This window comes from Camelus dromedarius, chromosome 23, assembly GCF_036321535.1.
Source record: "Camelus dromedarius isolate mCamDro1 chromosome 23, mCamDro1.pat, whole genome shotgun sequence".
NCBI lineage: Eukaryota > Metazoa > Chordata > Mammalia > Artiodactyla > Camelidae > Camelus > Camelus dromedarius.
Window position 1 is genome coordinate 21937848 of NC_087458.1, and position 19898 is coordinate 21957745.

Consider the following 19898-nt stretch of genomic DNA (forward strand, 5'->3'; position numbering starts at 1 on the left):
TACCAATAAGGGTATTATGAGGAGCCAATGAAAGAGCACGCAGTGTGAGGCAGGGTGCATTACATGGCAACAGTCACAGCCTGACAGTAATTATTTGCATCACGTCAAATGCCAGATGTAGGTTCAGACAGCCTTTTTTGTTTTTACCTCAGAATGTGTGGACCTCAGCTGGAGAATGTGTGGACCTCAGCTGGAGAATGTGTGGACAGTGACCTTATCTAAGTTATCAGTATTGTGTCACAGTATCACTTACCAACTGGTTAGGCAGAGAATGACCAGCAAGACTGGTCAGGCTTCTCCATGCTCTGTCAATCCTTGCTGAGTTCCCGATGAAGTTTCTCCAGCCAGGTCTTCATCCAAGACCTATATGTGTCACAGTCACCTATCTATATCAGAGGAGTTTAGCTCTGCTGTCCCTTGGGTGGAGCTGAATCAAGTTGTATTGAGATGCGATCTAAGTTCTATAAGGCCTTGAGGGCAGACTGGCTGCTTCAGTGTCTCCACGTTAATTAATGAGTGAGGACGTTTCCTCCACCGGAACTTGAAAAGAATTCTACTCAACAAACATTTCGGAGGCGTCAATAATAATTATGATAGTAATCATATTAGCTAACACATCTACAGTACTTACTATGTGTTCTAGAAATCTTTACATATATTATCTCATTTATTAACCACAACAACCCACGGGATTGGTAGTATTATTATGTCCTTTTTGAAGATGAGGCAACTAAGGCACAGAGAGGTGAAGTAATTTTTCCAAGGTCACACAGCAAGTAAACTGAAGCACAGAGCCAAATTCTGTAAGAGTATAAGGCAGCAGCATTAGAACTATCTCTTTTGGACTCATGTAGTTTTGGCTTTTTGCTTTTCCTTGTGAAGGTTGTGTAGATAAATGGTGGGGAGTGTCATCTCTTAAGTAGTCAGCAGAGTCATACAAAAATAGGAAGTGGTGATTCTTTGGCCTTTGCAATGGCGAGATAATCATACAACAGACTCTGTGCACACCATACTAACAAGCAGGTGTCCCTAAGAAATAGCACCCCTTGGCTTAATATGGCCCGAGAGGGAGAAGTGTTGGAAAGAGGGTGATGTGGTTCAAGATTAGCAGGCTCTGAGGACCCTCGGGGATTCCTGTAGGTATTTCTGAGCAATTGCAGAGGGCTGGCTCTGAGAGACGTCATGAATAGGGGAGGCTCTCTCATGGCCTTTTCATTCCTTGCACTTTCTTTTTCTCCCTTGGTCTGCTTGTGTTATTTAGTGCCTGGTAAGGTTCAGGCTTCTCCAGAGAAAATCTAAATGCCTTGCTTTGACTCTAGGAGGTCCCTTTTTCCGAGCTCTGCATCAAGAAGCCTCAGGATGCAAGATAAAACGCAGTGAGTTGATTTGTAAAATTGACTGTCATTGCTTTATTCCCCCAATTTACAGCACATCAGCCTTAAAGCACAGAAAGTTACAAAAAAAAAACAAACCCAGAACAATATTTTCTCAAGCCTGGATTTGAAGATTTAGCTTTTGGAAGAGAAATACATGGGGAAGTGCCCGTGGCTGGGGGCCCCTCTCTACCTCCTCCTGGCCACAGGGCAGGGTTTCCAGCTGACTGACAAACTCTGAGGCCTCACACTGAACACTGCTGCTCACTAACTCTTGCTGGAAAAGAGCCAGCTGGTGGAAGAGGGGGTGTGTGTGGAGAGGAGCCTTCTCCCCCCCACAGTCCTGCTGTCCACACCTCCCTCCCTCCCTCCACCATGCCTGTAACTGGGCTTCCTCAGTTCCCAGCTTGGCTTGGCAGTATCGCTCTGAGCACCCGTCTCCAAGAAGTCTCTCTGCCTCCCCAGCTCCTGGGGCACCCGAAAGGGCAGTGCTGGATAAGTCTCAGGAACACAGACCAGCCCTGGGGAGAAGGCCGCTCCATGGTTTTTGGGCGGGCAGACCTGAAATAAGTTGGCAGGCCTTACTCCAGTCCTGAGGGGACAGGTACCCACATCAGGAAACCACCATCCTAACTGGCCCCTTTTTTGGCAGTCTGAAGTGAGAGGCGAATAAGGGAAAAGGAGAATGTAGAATTCCACCCTACCTTAAGGGCAGGCTTGCGGTTGGCGGGGAGTGGAGATGGGCAGGCCTGAAGGACCAGGTGGGGACGGGGACAGGCAGGGGTCACTGAGTAGCACGTGAGTTGTCTGCTGGGCGAGGTCTGTCTTTGTAGACGCCTATCCTGTACCTCTCCCTGCACTCATGAGGGGCACCACGATGCGACAGAGAATGGATGAAGGAAAATATTTTCTTCCTCCGGCAGTAATTTCCTTCCATGACACTGGTTGGGACCTCCTTCTCTCCCTGTCTCCACCCCTCCCTCTGGCTCCTGCCAGGAAGGAAAATCCTACGTCCACACCTGGACTCATACACCAGACGAAAACACTAAAGCCAGTCACCCGACTGCGCACACATCCTCCCGCACCCCACACCGGCCACGCTAAACGGCCCTCCTGGATGTACCTGTGGCGGCGCGTGGGAGAGCGGCCCCTCCTCGTCTCTGACCCCCACCCGTACCCCACAGCGCCCTTTTCTCTCCATCTCGCTTCGCTCTGCCCTTGGCCCACCCGCCACCACCCATCCTGTTAATGCAGCAGGATTGTTGAGAGGGTGGAGGGTTTCTGAAAATAAGTCTGAACCCAAAGTGACGAAGAGGGAAGAGAAGCTTACTGAATATTGGATTAAGACTGGCTCCAAGAATATTGATATTCCCATAAGAAGGCCGTTAGCTTGCCCACTACTTTAGATCCCCATGAATATTTCATTGGTTGATTTAAGCTCTGAGATTTTTAAAACACGCAGACACAGACACAGACACAGACAAAGCACCTTTTCAGCAACAGGGCCATCGTGCCCTCCTCCTGTGCCTGGGGCTCAGACACAGAGCTGGGGTGATGCCATGTGGCAGCTTTGAGACAGAGTTGTCCATCCACCTCACAGGGATCTAAATTTATATCTAACCAGGGGCATCTCCTAGTGTGGCCAGGGCAAGCTCTCCAGAAGGCAAACAGTGGTTTAACACGCATTTGTGACTCACCGAGGAAGCCGATTTCCCCAACTACTCATTGCTGAGGGGGACCCATTGTCAAAGTAGCTTATAAAGGTTAATAAAGGGGGCAAATCCATTTTAATAATAGCATTTGGGGGTAGAGGAAAAATTGAGGCTATGATTTATATAGCTCTGACCCTGGACAAGAATGGATGCTCTTAAAAGTATGGATCTCTACATAATTCCAATAATTTCAAAATAAGGAGTTTTTACTAGTTCCCTCAGCCACAGTGGCTCACTACTCTGGTACTTTGACATTCTCTTTTCTCCACTGTAACAAATTCTCATGCCAAGGGGGAAAAGAGAACAGCCATTCAACACAATCCTGAAAAATCTTTCAATCATACTGAAACCTATTAGTCCAAATCCTTTTCTTCCCTAAGCTGATTAATGGCAGTCATAGTGAACACTGCTGCTTTCCTTGCAGAAGAGTTTGCAACAGTGGAAAGAACTGTTACTTTGAGTTAGAAGACCTGGTGTGTATAGAATCAGCTTGGCCACAGAGACTTTGGGCAAGTCACTTCTCAGTTGTTTTTCATTCTACAATCACGCGTTAAATGTCAGTATTTTGCTCATGACTCTTTTGGCTGTAAGTGAAGGAAAGTAAATCCAATTGTCATGAACAGAAAAAAAAAGGAGTTTATCATCTCATGTAACTAAAAAGCCCAGGGGTGACTCCAGGCTAACTAGATCCAAGGGCTCACACAAATGCCATTGGAATTTGGTTTTTCTGGGCTCTGCTTTCTCTGTGTTGGCTCCATTTTCAGGTAGGCTCTATGCTTTGGGTGGCAAGATGATAGCTACCAGCATCTCTGGGCTTGTAACCTGTCTCCTCAGCTTCATGTCCAGTGGGAAAAGGATTTCTGTTTCCTGGATGCTCTAGGCTTGGTGTGTCCTGGGTGTCAATCTCACGGAAACAGTTTGGGTTATGTGCTTATCTCCGAACCAATCATAGTAACTAAGGGGTGCAGCACTCTGGCCAGGCTTAGATCACACGCCCAGCTCTGCAGTCAAGCCTATTCAAACCATATGTAATCAGAGAGGAAGATGAATGGCTTCTCAACACAAACCAGGGCGCTGATGCCGTGAATTAGGGGGGAGGTGCTGGGCAGGTAAAACTGGTATAAACTCTTTTCAAGGTCACCACCACATCGCTGAATCCCTTAGTCAATTCTCCATCCTTTTCTTCCGTGATAATCAACACCACTTGACACGCTGGATCGCTGCTGCCTTGAAATATTTTCTTCCGTTGGATTCCAGGCCCTGCCCACCCTCATACGTCAGCATTCTTCACTGACTGCTCTTTTGCTGGGTCTTTTCCTCTCCTTGACTGTATCAGTCAGGACCCAAGCAGAAACCATGCCAGTGATTTGAACAGAAAAACTATAATACAAAGAATTGTTTTTATACTAGTGTTATTGTTTTATACGCCAGAAAAAGTGGCTAAGAGACGGAGTAAAATAGGACTGCAAGGGACAGAGAAATAACAAATACGTAAATCCACAGCCCAGCTGAGATTCAGAGCTCTCTGAGGGGGATGTGGCCCCTCACTCCAGGAACACAAAGCCTGGCAGTGGAGAAGGAACTTACCAGAAGCCATGAGCAGAAGCTGGAGGGTGTGGGCTGCAGCTGGTCCACGAGGACTGCTGAGGTGAAGACTTCTGGGCCTGTGAGCCTAGTTCTCACTCAGTTAATGGCACAAAATCCATACCTACCTCTCAGCAAAGAGCAGCTCCGCCTTGTAGCTTCTCAGGCTAAAACACTGGAGTCAACTTCTCTTTCTGTCACACTCCATATTTAACTTCTTAGCAAATCCTGTTGGGCCTACATACAGAATGTATCCAGAATCGGACCACCTCCACTGCTGCCTTCCTGGTCCACATCGATGTTGTCTCTCACCTGGATAACTGCATTACCTCCCAATTGGATGCCTTCTTTGGCCCTTTCTTAGCCACCACAATTTCAGTTCAACAGAGCAGCTAGAGCGACTTTGTGAAAAAGTAAGATGTATTACATCAGCCTTCTGCTCAACCCTTCCCTAGTTTCCATCACACTCAGAGTAAAAGCCCAAAATCCTTATAATGGCTTACAAGGCCCTAAATGCTGTGTCTCCCCATTCCCTCTCAGACCTCATCTGTTCCTTCTGTCTCAGCCCATGCCAGCCACGCTGACCTCCTTGCTGTTCCTCTAGCTCACCAGGCGTTTGTGTTTCAGACCCTTGCACTTGCTGCTCGTCCCTCTGTCTAGAAGCCACATGGTTCATTCTGCTACCTCTTTCAGTTCTTTGCTTATGTGTCACCTTCTCTGGGGAGTATTTTCTTACAATTCTGTTTGGACTATTTTTAAACACTTTTTTTAAATCACACTTTATTTTTCCTCATAGCACTTACTATGTTGGTGTGTGTGCGTGGAGTTTATTGTCTATCTCTCCCCACTGTAATACATAAAGTTCCATGAGAGCAGAGATTTTTGTCTAGTTTGCTCATTGATAGAATCTTAGTGCCTGGCATACAGTAGGTGTTCAAGAAATGCTTTTTTAAAATGAGAGAATGCATGCTTACTCTGTTAATATGTGTGAGAGACTGTGGTGGGGCCTGGAATGTCACAGAGATACAATAACGTATAGTCCTTGTCCTCAAGGAATGTACAGTCTAGTAGGGATGCTCAGACAGGTACAGACATATCTGCAGTGCAAGGTAAAATATTAATGTGTACCACAAGAGGAGTTCTTAGATCAGGTGTTATTGGGATCTGGAACTTAGAGAGATCACACTGAATTTAGGGGATCAGGAGAGATTTCATGAAGAAGGTGGCATTTGAGTAGTATCTCAGTTCTCCTAGATGGAGAGAAAATGGAAGACTCTCAAATGGAGGGACCGTCATAAGCAAAGGCCCAGAAGTAGGAAAGCAGGGTACGTGTTGAAACCAGTGAACAGTCAATTTCGGGTATATCTGTGGGTAGGAATAACAACAGGGGAGATCAGAGTGGAAAGACACATCGGGACTAGCTGGCCTTGCATAAGCATACTCAAGAGTTTTGGGGGCTTCTGAGAACCACTGAGGGTTTTAAAGAAAGAGGATCTAGACAGCTCCAGATATACCTGTATGTTTATGTGTAGATGAAAAGGGGTTAATATGGGTGAGAGGACAGTAGACCGAAGAAATAAATATTTAAAGTGGAACCAAGTCTAGAGAAGGGGAGAGGGGATGAGATCAAAGACCAGGAGGAAACGACAAAAAGGGCCTCCACAGATCCTAAGGGGGAGTGACCTGACAAATTCCACCCTCCTCTGCCTCCCCCAAGATAATCAAGTATCAACCATTGAAATATGTGCCTCAGAAAACATGGGTGTAGGTAATCATTAAGAATCAGAAAAATGAGCAATTCTAAAAACCTGGCCCTCAGGGTTAACAGTGGCTGGGTTTCTGGTCAAGGCCATTTTGACCAAAGGTCACCCTATAACCATTATCTCACATGCCTTCTTTTGAAAACATGCTCCACCTCCAGCAGTATTCAGAAAGCCCGCAGCTGCCAAATCTCCATATCTGCCCCTGGGACTACCGCATTACCTTAGAGGTGCTGATGACCAACCATGGTTCTCTGCAGGTGTTTACATCCATCTTGGCTACCGTGGCCAGGTATTCAGCATCTAACTGGGAAGCAAGTTGGTGAATTTCCAAAGAAAATGTTCTAAACCATGACCAGCGATTTAGTTATGAGAAATCCTAGAGAAACTAAATACCCTGGAAGCTTTTATTATTATTTTAAGTTTTCATTATTATTCCTAGTTCCTGTGAACTGGGAACAAGTGCTCCTTGGGCTGTACTACTTTAGGGCAAGTCCTGTGGGAGTTGGGAAAAGTTTCTTTACACGCCCTGTCTTTTTTCTCTGATCCTCTTCTACTCATGATAGGATTTTCTTTGGCTGAGAGTGCAGAACCTCTCTGGTCCATCTTCTATATCTCAAAGGATTTGACTAACTATTGGGGTGAATGTATTATCCTTTCCAGGGGCATTTAATAGAAGCATGAAGTGTTTAGTCAAAGGAATGTAGACTTTTATGTTGGATCTTTATTATCAGGACGCCTGATAAAGGACGTATTTGGGGATAGAGCTAGGGAGAGTAGGAAAGATCTTCCCATTGTGCTGAAACTCCACCACAAAAGTGGTTACCTTCTCTACTAGCCTGTAAAACCACCCTCGATTAGATTTGTGAGATGGCAGAAGTAGAATCATAAACCGGGAGACCCACTGTCTGTTTGGCACACTTTGGTTATATATTGCTATGTATATTCTTCCAAATATTTCATGTGTGTTCATCTTCTGCCCCCAGGGATGCAGAAAGGCTCCATCAGTCCATGCAAATTGCTCTGAGTTCATGTTTGTCTGAAGTGATCAGAGCTCAAAGGAGCAAGTACAGGCATCAGGAATCAACTGACTGCATCATGGCTCAGTATGCCTTAGCGAGGGCCATGCACTTACGATGGAGGGTGGGAAGGTTCAAAGGATCCAGATCCCTTGACTGTCCCTCTTTATAGTCACTCTGTAACTGTAGTGGGAGCCCCACAGCCTGCCTGGATCCCAAGATTCCCAATATCCCCCATATAGGAATTAAAAAAAGTTACCATGCATCTTAATCCAAACAAGAGACTATCCTACGTATTGCAAAATGTCTGGTGACCATATGCTGGTCTCCCCAGCCTGAAAATTGATTTATAATATGAACACAAGTGCTGGCTCTGCCTGTGACTCATAAGGGTTGGGCCCCCTAACTGGCTTTGCTGCCTGAAGGAAAGCTGCCTTGTCGAAGGCTTTAAATGATGAGAAGTCAAGATAACTTTGCCCTTTGATCAAACATTCACTATATGCTTCTAGCTGAGTGCCAGGCACTATGGAAAGGCTAGACATTAAAAGATGGAGGGATTGTCCCTGCCCTCAAGGGGCTGAGGGTTTAATGGGAAGAAATAGAACTGTGATGATATCCTGTGGTACTCTCTACACTATCCGTGTGGATTAAATGCTATGGGAGTCCTGAAGTGGGAAAAGTCAGTTTTTCTTAAGGAGGAGTTGGGAGCTGCCTTCACAGACAAGGTGATGTCTGGGCTGGACTTGAATGCAGGTGTGGCATTAGAGGAGGGAGAAAGAACATTTGCATGAACAAAAACATCATGGAGTTAGGAACATGGTTGACACGTTTGGGAAATGCTGAGGCTGAGTGTGGGTGCAGCATAAGATGAGCAGAGTCAAATGAAGTTAAAAAATGTAGGTAGAACTAGATTGTGATAGGTGGTGAATGTCAAAGGAAGTTATTCAAATTGATAAGAAGTATACTTGAGAAACTTGAGGTTGTAGCTTTTTGTGTAAATAGTAAAAATCAACTTAAAAAAGAAGAGCATTTATCATTTTTATTTACTTAAATACATTTCTGAAATAAAATATGTTGTAGTGGTTATTTGTTTGGCTCCCATTAACGCCATTCTATTTTGGGAAATGCAGATATTCCCCAATTTTTACTCATTGCATTTTGACTCTTGACTTTCTGCTTGGTTTCATCTGATCTTATTGGAGGAGGGAAGTAAGATCAGAGAGATGAAATGATTTAGCAAAGGTCACATGAGAAAGTGGCAGAACTGGGCTATGAGCTGAGGTTTCCCACCTCTAAGGCCAGCACTTGTCCAACGTAGCTGACCACAGGCTCTTCTACTCTGGGCTAGTGTGTGGTTGGATGCACATAGGAACACTGAGCATGGAACCTTGACTCAAAATGCCAGTGGGTCAAATGTGTCAGATTAGAAACAGCAGGATGTGAGACTTGGGATTGAGAAATGTCTCTAAAACTAGCGGGTAGAGTCGTGGTGCTCACAGGGCCTGGGTGATAAATATGAGCCCAGAGCTGCAGGTCTCAAGGGCGCGTTGCAGAGGTCATAAGAGATGACTGCATGGACTTCTCCCCTTTCCCTGCCCTCCCTCCGCTCAGGCAGCATCTCTGCCTCTTCAGTAGCACTGCAGCTTCTCCAGCACGGGTGAGGCACGTTTTTTCTGTTTCCAGAGTCTAAACCAAAAATAGTTGATTTGATGATGATGGTGATAATGGTGGTGATATCCTGAGACTCAGGGAAGTTAAATAACTTAGCTCAAGTTGTATAGTCAGTGGTGGAGCTAAATTCGGATCCCAGTTTGTATAACTCCGAGGTCTGCCATAGCCATTACTCTTCCCTGCAGCTTAAAGATGCTACCAGACACCCCCCCGCCCCCGACTGATCAGGGGCTCTGGCCTACACCCTACATGGTATTAGTAGCTTCTTAGAAGAGTGTGGGTGTGAGATGGGGCTGGTATGATGGCTGCTTTCATGCTGAAGAGCTGCACAAAACAGAAAGTCACACATTTCTCTCATCATCATCATCGTCATCAAGTAATCAAAACAGTACCTTAAATGTGGTTTGGGCTTTATGGTTTCCAAAGCATTTTCATTTACATACTCTCACTGAGAACCCCTCAGCTTGGCAGATAAAGTGGATAGACAGTTAAGGAAACTGATTGAGGGTTGAGTAGGAAGTCTGAAAAACTGAACAGATTTCAGAGTTTTAAAATCATAATCCACAACAAAAATATATTTTATATCATGATCCAGATTATAATGCCCTCTGATCTATTTATTTCATTTCATTTCAAAATGTTCAACACAGCCCAATAAATTCATTTCCTGACATGCTAACCAGCTGTGACCCTCAATTTGGAAAAGCCTGGAGAATAAGATCTCTTAGAGTCTCTCCTAGTCTGATGTGTTGTAGTTCCATGATGTCATAAGTGTTAAATCACCAGTTGCTCACCAAGTGTCAAAACAAGGTTGACCCTTGAAGGAGAGTGTGGACAGTGGCCTCTTACCCTATTCCACATCACTCTTCTTCTCCCAGTCTGATTTTCAACTACTTTCAAGGTTTTTTTTTTTTTCCCCTTGATACTTGCTTCCCTATTTCTAAGTAATATTCTTAGTCTGCTAGTTTTTAATTGATCAATTTTTGACATTAGCTAATAACTTCTTATCTTTTATCTACTAACCCTCCCTTCATTAAACTGTCAGGCTGACAGATATCAAGATGGCAGCTTTATTGCTTCTGAAGCTGTTGGAGAATGTGGTCAAGGTCTGACGGGTTTCTGAATATGGTCTCCTGAATATGAAACTTTATCCTCAGTCACAGGCAACACCTCCTCCCTTCTCAGGGTAAAATCTGTAGCATGGGAGCAGAGCTGAGTACATGCTTTCTGCAGGCAGGAAGATCTTAAAGAGAGAGCTTAGCTGTATTCTATTCTTGCTCCCAATTTTACCATTCATATAATCTTCTTCTCCCCTGAAGAGGAGGACATGAGAAGTGACAAGTGGCCAAGCAGGCTTTGCTAGGTCACATCACCCACATGGAAACTCACAGCACGAGAGACACACTTAGGCACACATCCAAGTTGTAAATAACAGTTCAAGAGAAAGCCCGCTTCTCTGAACCCAAAACAGGGAACAGACTTTGAATAGTTGGACAAAGGAATTAGAAACATCTCCACTCTTAGTTAAGGAATTTTTTTGGTCCATTGACCGGGCTTAATATTTCTGTTGAATAGTGTTTTACCACTCAGAAACTCACTACCAGATGCTCAGGTCTGGGAGATCCAATTGTTAACATCATTGCATAAAATTAAATTAAATTTTTACAAAACCACACAAATATTAAGACAAAGCTACGGATATGTCTGAATGTGAATTAGACTGAAACTTAGTCTGATTACTCTAAGAATGCTAAGCCTCTAAATTTCATTACATAATTCCCCAGTCATCTAAGGTGGGGAGTGGAGTCTGTTCGGCACCACCATCTGATTTCAGTATTGTTGTTAAAGCCCAGACCAGGACTGGAATCCTGCAACTGACAGTGAATTAGGGTTATGTGTTAGAGTTTTATCTGAAGCCACAGACAAAATCTTGGAATCATACTTAAAGGTCTTACTGCAACAGGCGGCCACACACAACTCAGGCACAATAGAATCAAAGGGCTTCCAAGTTAGGCTTGAGAAATTCAGGACTCGCTTAATTACATGGCCTGTGCAGAAAAGGAGATTGCCAGCAGAACAATATTCTGGTGCATTTTCCTGACCCTTTGGGGTTGAAATTTGCAACCTGCATCAGCAAAACTTTTGGCTTTTAATTCTATTAGAATCAAAGAGCCAAATTTCTGCCTCCTGTTACATGAGCACCGCTCTTACTGACGTCAATGAAAGCAGTGCATGCATAACTGAGGGCAGATTTTGGCCTGGGCTGGAGACATATGAGAACTGGCACAAAGTGCTCACAGAAAAACTGTCCCACCCGGCCTTCTGATAACACGGCCTCCTCCTTCGTAACTGTCTCTCCACACACTGGGAGCTGGGCCTTAACCCAAAACACAAATTAGAAGCATCATCTAATGCAAGAATCTAAGCCAGCTGCAAGTTTAATGTAGATTTGGCAAAAGTCACCTGAGTGGGTAACTATCTAACTGCCAATTTCACAGGCAGATTGCGAGTGACCTCTCCTTGAAGCATCCTCACTGTAGTTTCTCATGTATGCACTGAATTAGCTAGGAGAAGGAAGCCTGCAGCTGCTTCCACCTAGCTGTTTAGTTTTTGTACTTGAGAATGCACTGCCTGGAGCACTCAGACTCCTGCTGCTGGCTTAGGAAATTCTACAGCTATTCCTCTGCCTGGTGCAGTGCCCGGGGCAGAGGACGCAGTGTAGTGAGTAACTATGGACAAGGGATTTTATAAAGCAAGAGACAGTAATAATAGCTTACAGTTATAGGGTGCTAATTTTGGGTCAGGCATTATCTTGCATATTTTAAGTTATTTAATCCTCACCACACCCACTTAATATAAAATGTAAGTTTACTATTTTATAAATGAGTAAATTACAGAAGTGAAGACACTTAACAGCTAGGAAGTGGTGGAGCTGGGATTTCAATCCAGGCACTTTGGCTTTAGAGGTCAGGTTATGATTCACTCTGCTAAACTGCCTCTCAGTTAAAATGCAGGAATTGTTTATTATTAATTAGTTATTAGTCAAATAATATTTATTGATTGCTGGGTAATTCTACTGAGAAAGACAGAATCATTTTACTAGCAAGAGCTTGTCATGATATTTGTGTGATCTTCAGTGTCTAAAAATAAATTTTTTCCTCGACCAGTTTTTCTAAACAGAGCAATAGTGTAACCCCCTGGACTAACTAAACATTTTAGTCTCATGACATCTTTGATATTCTTCAGCAGAAAGGGAAATGAATTTTGCAGACAAGTTTTATGTGTATCACATTTAAACAAAATTTAAGGTTACATTGACCATTATGTCTTACAACTAATTTTTCTGCTGTCTCTTAAAAAAATTAAATGTATCCAGGCTATGCAATGGCAGTGTTTAAGGTTCTCATAACTGCTTTAAAAATTATTTATTCATTTTAGATTTTTTGAGGGGGAGGTAATTAGATTTATTTATTTATTTATTATTTTTAATGGAGGCACTGGGGATTGAGCTCAGGACCTTGTGCATGCTAAGCACACACTCTACCCCTGAGCTATACCCTCCCCCACCATAACTGCTTTTTAGTATGGCTCATCTTTTCCTTTATGAGATCATTTCTGAAGTTATAACTGAGTTTGATAGATACATATGATTTGACATAAACATATTCACTTTACATGGAGGTTTGAGGGACACAGCTGCAACCAGATGGAACCATCTCCCTTGCTCCAAATTCTACTGGCAAAAATGGGAAGAAGATGGCCCTGTCTCAGAACTCATCAGGCCCCTGGGGAGGTCTGACTTTTGTAATGCCCAGAATATCTCTTCATGAAGCCTGTGGCTCAGCAATAAACCTAGATTCTTATTCTGAGTACCCCACTGTCTTCGGTTTCGAGTGGAAATCCTTTACACTGTCCTCCTACACCAAGAGCCCAAATTTCCTTTTTAGCTTATTGCTCAAGATGTCATCTCAGAGATCTTCCTATCTGATGGTGGGCAGAGACTATGTCACTGGAGTCTAGGAAGAGTCAAATTTTGCTGCTTCCCTTGACATGAGGAAATCAAGAAAGGGGGATACTGTTTTTAGCAGTACTGAATTTGAAATGATTGTAGTCGTTTGGAGAGTGAGGAATGTAACTTGTCCATGGTCACATGACTGATGAGTAACAGACCAAAGACAAGAGTCTAGAACACCTAACACCCCCAGAACCACACTTTCCTCATTCCAAACATCCTAAAACATGTCATAGTGCCAGAAAACCTTTTTTTTTTTTTTTTTGTACCTAGACAGAAAGAGATTTGGATTTATGTCCATTAAAATCCTATCCATTGCCAGGACATGTGATATATATGAGTATTCAGTGTGGTCTTGCCTGCACTTAGAAATCCTGTGCCACGCTGGCTTTCTCCATCGTCTCCTTCAGTAACATGTTTAACTTAGCTAGGCGGATTATGTAGTTCTCAAACATTTTCTCTTTCTTCAGAATCTCTCTCAGAGAACATTTCCTGATCCCATTTCCACAATTTCAAAGTAAATCTGTAGACTTTTATTATGGGCCAGTCAGACCACCTCACGCAGGATTCATTTCCACAGTACTCTTTAACAGTGATCATCAGCTTCTACTTACCTACCTCCAGGGACAGTGCACTCACTACTTCAAAAAACATCAATGACATTACGATTGAAGTGTTCTAGTCATTAAACGCCATATAAATTATAAGGACTAAGACCCTGACTGTTAAGAACTTTGAGTGATGGGTTTTAGTTTTACTTTCTAGGACAGATATTTCAAACTAGGGCTCCATGAGGGACCCCTTTCAAAATAGTATTTTGTTTAGCCCACATGGTATTTAAAAAATATAATAAGCCAACATTGAAGAAATAGATTTCACATAAAAATAAGGTCTTCTGGCTTTTCTTAAAAAAAAGAAAGATCTTCAGTGTTGCACCCACATTCTTACAGTAAGGGCAACAATTATCTGGACCTGAATGGGGACTGCCATTTATTTATTTATTTATTTATTTATTTATTTATTTATTTATTCATTCATTCATTCATTCATTCATTCATTCTAGGATTAATTTTTTAAACATTTTTTATTGAGTTATAGTCATTTTACAATGTTGTGTCAAATTCCAGTGTAGAACACAATGTTTCAGTTATACGTGAACATACGCATATTCATTGTCACATTTGTTTTCGCTGTGAGCCACCACAAGCTCTTGTATGTATTTCCCTGTGCTGTACAGTAGGGACTGCCTCGTTTAGATGGGGCATAAAGACTTAGTTCTCCCGAGCCCTCCCCTCCCAATGGATTTCCACATCCTGTGGCTGAGTGTCGCGTGTACTATCATGCATGTACGATTATTTTTCTAACGTCTGACTAGCTTTATTTTCAGATGTTACCTTTCTGACTCCTGTAGGCTCATTTGTGACCCCTAGATCAAGCAGCACAGAGCAAACTGACTTCCTCATATACATGAAAGAGATACCCTCTTTCCACTATATATCTGTGGTCCCCCTTTATATAAGGTAATTAGTTTCAGTTCCTTTAACCATGCCTTGTATAGTATAGTTCATAATGCCATCCCTCCTCTAGACATTCTTTTAATTTGTCTCAGCCCCTTTTAAAACATGGTACCCAGAGCTGAGACACAGTGGTGGAAAGCTGGAACCATAGATTTCTGTTACCCCTTCCAATTCTTAAATTATAGGTGTTTTCAGAATTTGGTAAGTGTTATAGGTTGAGTGGCTTCTCTTTTGTTTGCACAGCATCTTCTTTCCTTCTGGACAAAACCCTCTCCTCTTCTTTGGTACCTGCTCCTTATCATGCTCTATTCTGGGAGTTGCTAGGATGAGACTTGCTGATGAGACCTCGGCCACAGACATTTATCCCAGGGTGGGCACCTGTCACAAACCAGGAAAATCAGAGGCTTTTCCTGAAATTTTTCTAATCAGAGCTTGAAATTTTGGTTTCTGAAATTAAAAGGATGTACATCTAAAATGAAAGGTGGCCAGGCCACCTCCATATCTGTTGGAAATTCTGGTCAGAAAGGGACCACCACAGAGAAGAACCACAAGCAAAAAAACCAGGTAACATCACTGAAGTCCTTGGTACCAGTCATCCCTAAGGCTGTCCTTTGCACATTTTGATTTTTTAAGCCAGTGTGTTTTTCCTTCTCACTCTCCCTCCTTTCCGCCTCTGTCTGCTTCCATCTTTTTTTTTTTTTCATTCCTTCTTTAGGGAAAAGATTATATATAAAGAAAAAATACAGGACTTTATTATTCCCATCTCTAAGAACAAGATTTTGCAGGACAGGGGAGTGATTTCTGAGGGCAGGGAGCAGGCCCCTACTTGCCAGTGATGAGTGGGTTCCTCAGGACCATGATGACCTAATCCTGTGCAGGAACATCTTGAGGATGGAGTGGTGCCTGCTGACTGGCTTGGATTTCTCACCCTTGGCACTCTTGGGGATGTTGGTCCACATCTTCACATTCTCCAACACCACGTGCGGTGCCTGTCAAAGGCCTTCACACGGCCCAGGAGTTTCTTGTTGCGATAGTTGACGAGCACTTGGGTGTCGTTCTTGACTGACTGCGCCAGCCGGAGAGTAGACCCGAGCTGAACTCGGCCTCCTCTGCCTCGCAGCTCCTCTGGGGCGGTCTCGCTCTTTTCGGCTTGTAGAGATGGCTCCCTCGCGACAGCAGTGACTGCGCTGTCAGGTCGCTCCTGTCTCGTCTGGGTTGCTTCTGCCTCTGCAGAGTCTTACGCTAATTTATATTGGCTTTCTCTAGCTGCCAACCAAGCAAGAAAATCTTACCTGGCATATATTGGGTGATTCACAGGTGATGTGACTGCGGGAAAGAGCAACTCCCTGGTAGAGTGAGAAACTGGTTTCTCACTGGGATGGGCCAGCAATTACCAGTGATTTCTAGTCCAAAGCAGTCAGTTTGGGAATCACATATTTTGGGGAATGATTATGCACTAAATTGATTTCAATGATGTATTACTCATCCTTGTATTCAAGGAATAGTAAGTTAATAATAAATAATGGTTCAGTTTAATTGATCAGAATTTCAGAATATATGACTAGTCCAGCCATGGTCCCAGAACAGATAATGATCCAATTTTTACATAGTCAGGATTCTGCCACAAACTTATTCTAAAGACGACTTAACTCTGCAAGGCAGTTTATGACACACATTTTGGCCTAGTGGTTTTGAATTTATCCTTGGACCAGGAGAGGTACAACTAAACAGATCTTACTGTAGAAGAGGACAGGGTTGTTTTGATTGCTCTGATCTCTGCTTCTGTGGAGCATTTGTGATTCCCCCAAATTTGACTTCTAGCTCGGATCTGGCTTCCAGCTGGGGAGAGGAGACAATGGTCGACAGCTCCCTCCATGCTGCTCCCTTCTCCAGTTTGCAGAAAGGGGTTCTGAGGCTGCACAGACACACTGCATAAAGGAGAACTTGCTTAACATTGGCCTTATCATAATCCATCCTTTCTGGACAATTGACCAACTCCTACTTTAATTTAGTTTGTGGATAATTAGCTTTTGAGTCTGTGAGAATTTACTGTCTCTCTGGTAACTGAACAAATGCTTGCAACATCTCCCTGGGTCTCTCTAGTGTATACATGGATGGATTTAGAGATCACAAGGTTCTTTCAATAATAAATGAGAACACCCTGCTCCAGGTTTGAAATGTTTATACCCCTTTGCAATTTAATTAGAAACAAGAATCCTAAGATAAATGAGTGTGTGCATTTAGATGCACATGGATAAATGTACTCAAGTCAAAAGAAAGATGCCACTTTGGAAAATTTTTAGTTAGAAATATGTGTATGTGCGTGTAGAAAGTTGTGAGATTTATTAACTTGGTAAAAACAGAATAATTTTCCAGATATTTTGTTCTTTCTCCACCCCCACCATTGGAAACATTTCCTGTGTTGTTTTTTCATTTCCAGGTATTTCTGTTTCAAAAATAAGAAGAACAATGATTTTAGAGACAAACCAAATTAAACGTAGTATATTTATATATTCCTAAACAAAAGAAAAAAGTAACTTTAGATCTGAAAGGACACCAAAAGGAAAAACCCTGTATTTTCTGATGTATTTTATTTCCAAAATTTTTTTCTGTAAGTTAATTTTTACAGAAGATTTAACCTATAAATATATGTCCATATATACATAACCAATTGACTTATGAGCTTTATACAGTCATACAATAGTAATTGCAATTTATGCCTATTTATTTCAAATCTCTTTTGACTAGCAACATGTATTTGGAAAATTTCTGGCCAAGATTAGTGGTACATTCTGTAATCACTCAATAAATAAAATATAACCAGTTCTTACTGGAATTAACCTTTGGTAACGACTCAATACCAATTTCCCCTAACCTATGTATGCAATAGCATAAATCTAAACCATGGTTACTATTGACGTCAGCAATTTTAATTGGCTAATGCCCAACATGTCCTTGAGAAATCATCCTGAGGCAGCTCTTTTAAAATATTGACTAAAATGTGCTTTACTTTGCTAACAGTCTGAACAAATTGGTTTTCCTTTATAATATATTAATACTTGCAAGGCTGGGTTAACATTAACTGGCTGCTGTCACCTTACTCATTCCCAAATGTATTCAAATTCCCTTGTATGTTATATTTTATAACGTATGTATGCTTGATATATATGTTATAAAATATGTAAGAAAGAAATAGACACCTACTCATAAGACTGAATCCATAAGGTAAAAGCACAGAAATAGTAGTAACAAAGCAAATTCCCACAGCTGATGGAAAAGCCTTCTACAGCTTTATTATCCCTTGAAAGTCAGTTTTAATGAGGCTTCTAATAAATACCCTTCTGTTTTTTTATTTATCCTCCTTAACAATCTGTCTCTATTATTTTGAGTGGTAATTACACACAAACAAGGAATGACAGGTTTCTATAAGAAAATCTATTACTACTGCAAAACTCTTCTATGTGCCACTCCCCTGCCCCCCTTTTATCCCTATTGCCATCTCTTGGGTCACTCTTCTCCGAACTCCCAAATCACATCCTAATCTCTGTTCAAACAGTTGAAACACAAAACTAGAGAAACTTAAAATGAGACAAACGAGCAAATAATGAACCAATAAAAAACCCCTTGGCATTTGTAAGACCTTTTGTCTTGCTAATGTAATTTTCCAGTCAGAGACGGGGAAGCCTTTCTCAAGGTTATATCTGTACAAATGGTTGTAGAAGAGCCCAGAGACTCCATTCTTTGTAATAGTCACAGAAGAGTGATTGCTTCCTTGACTTTGTGTCTCTGATCATTCCTTAAGTGGTTGAGTAAAAAACAACGTGTCCCTGGAGGAGAGCATTCTAATGGTTTTTCTGTGGTCCATTGCCTCTGGGATGCTCACCATCACAGCAGGTCACCGTGGTGATGCCACATTCTCTAGCCTCTTTCTGAGCCTTTTGTGATAGTGACGCCAACATCTCATTTATAAAATTAATGCACTGTGGTCCAGCTTCCCCATTGCTAATAAAAGACAATCTTTTGTGGAATAAATGAGTGAAAAAGTGATGAATGTAGACTAGCATAAAGAATTAACTTCTGGTGTGAGTTTTCTGTTATGTCTGGATGTAGCTATTTTTTTTTTTTTTGATGCAGCTTTTTAAAAAATAAGCATGACTAACACTTATTGTTGACCTAGTGAGCAAAAAAAAAAAAAATAGATGAAAGTTTTATTATCCACTTTCCTCCAAACATCTGACTCAAGGCATGCTAGCTGTCTGCACAATCCTTTCAGAAGTCTAATCATCTGTTTAATGAGAGTATTAGAACAAAGTGGTTATGTCCAGACAAGGTCCTTGCCCATTTTTCCTTAAATTTAAATGATATTAGTGAAAATCCATGTCTGACGTTTGATGTGGCACAACCACATAGCTATGAGGGCAGATGTGGGTTTAGTTGTATCTTTAGCTGTTCTTCTGTACTTAGTCTTTCTCTGAAATGGTTGATACAATCCATTTGGTCAAGTACTGATCAATTTTTTTCTTGGAAAAAAGTTTTGTTATTAAGTTATACTAAATAAGCTTGTGGACATTGTTCTTAATGGTCTCCTCACCTCTGCCTTATTCCCTCAATGAAACAGATACTGCATTTGGTTAAGCTTCAAGTAAAAATAAAAATCCCTAGATATGTTTCAGTGGTGGGTTAGATGCTAGCACAACAGTGCAATCTCACCACATAAAAAACAGTTAAGTCCTAGAGAAAGCTTGTGCATGGCATGACTAAGTTCGTTTTCTCCCAAACAACTTTTAAAAATATTTTTATTGAAGTATAGTCAGTTTACAATGTTGTGTCAATTTCTGGTGTATAGCATAATGCTTCAGTCATATAGGAGCATACATATGTTCATTTTCATATTCTCTTTCTCCATAAGTTACTACATGATACTGAATATTGTTCCCTGTGCTATATATATATATATATTTTTTTTTTTTGAGGGGGAGATTGTTAGGTTCACTTATTTGTTTTTAGAGGAGGTGCTGGGGATTGAACCCAGAACCTCCTGCGTGCTAAGCATACACTCTACCAATTGAGCTGTACCCTCCCCCCCAAAACAACTTATTTCACATCCAATTGAAACACGACTCATTCTTAGATCTTTCAGAGTTAATTGTGTGGCTTGATCATCAAACGGGCTTCCAATATTCAACTGCTTTGATGAAAGTGAAACAAATGATCATGTGTTTGTAGAATCTGCATCTCAGCTTTCTCTCT

General features: G+C 42.0%; 1 pseudogene; it reads right to left on the reverse strand.

Annotated features, from left to right (window-relative positions):
• The window catches only part of LOC105099995 (small ribosomal subunit protein eS4, X isoform-like), a 116083-nt pseudogene extending 97476 nt beyond the window's left edge, over nucleotides 1-18607 (reverse strand).
• Between the last annotated feature and the right edge of the window lie 1291 nt (nucleotides 18608-19898).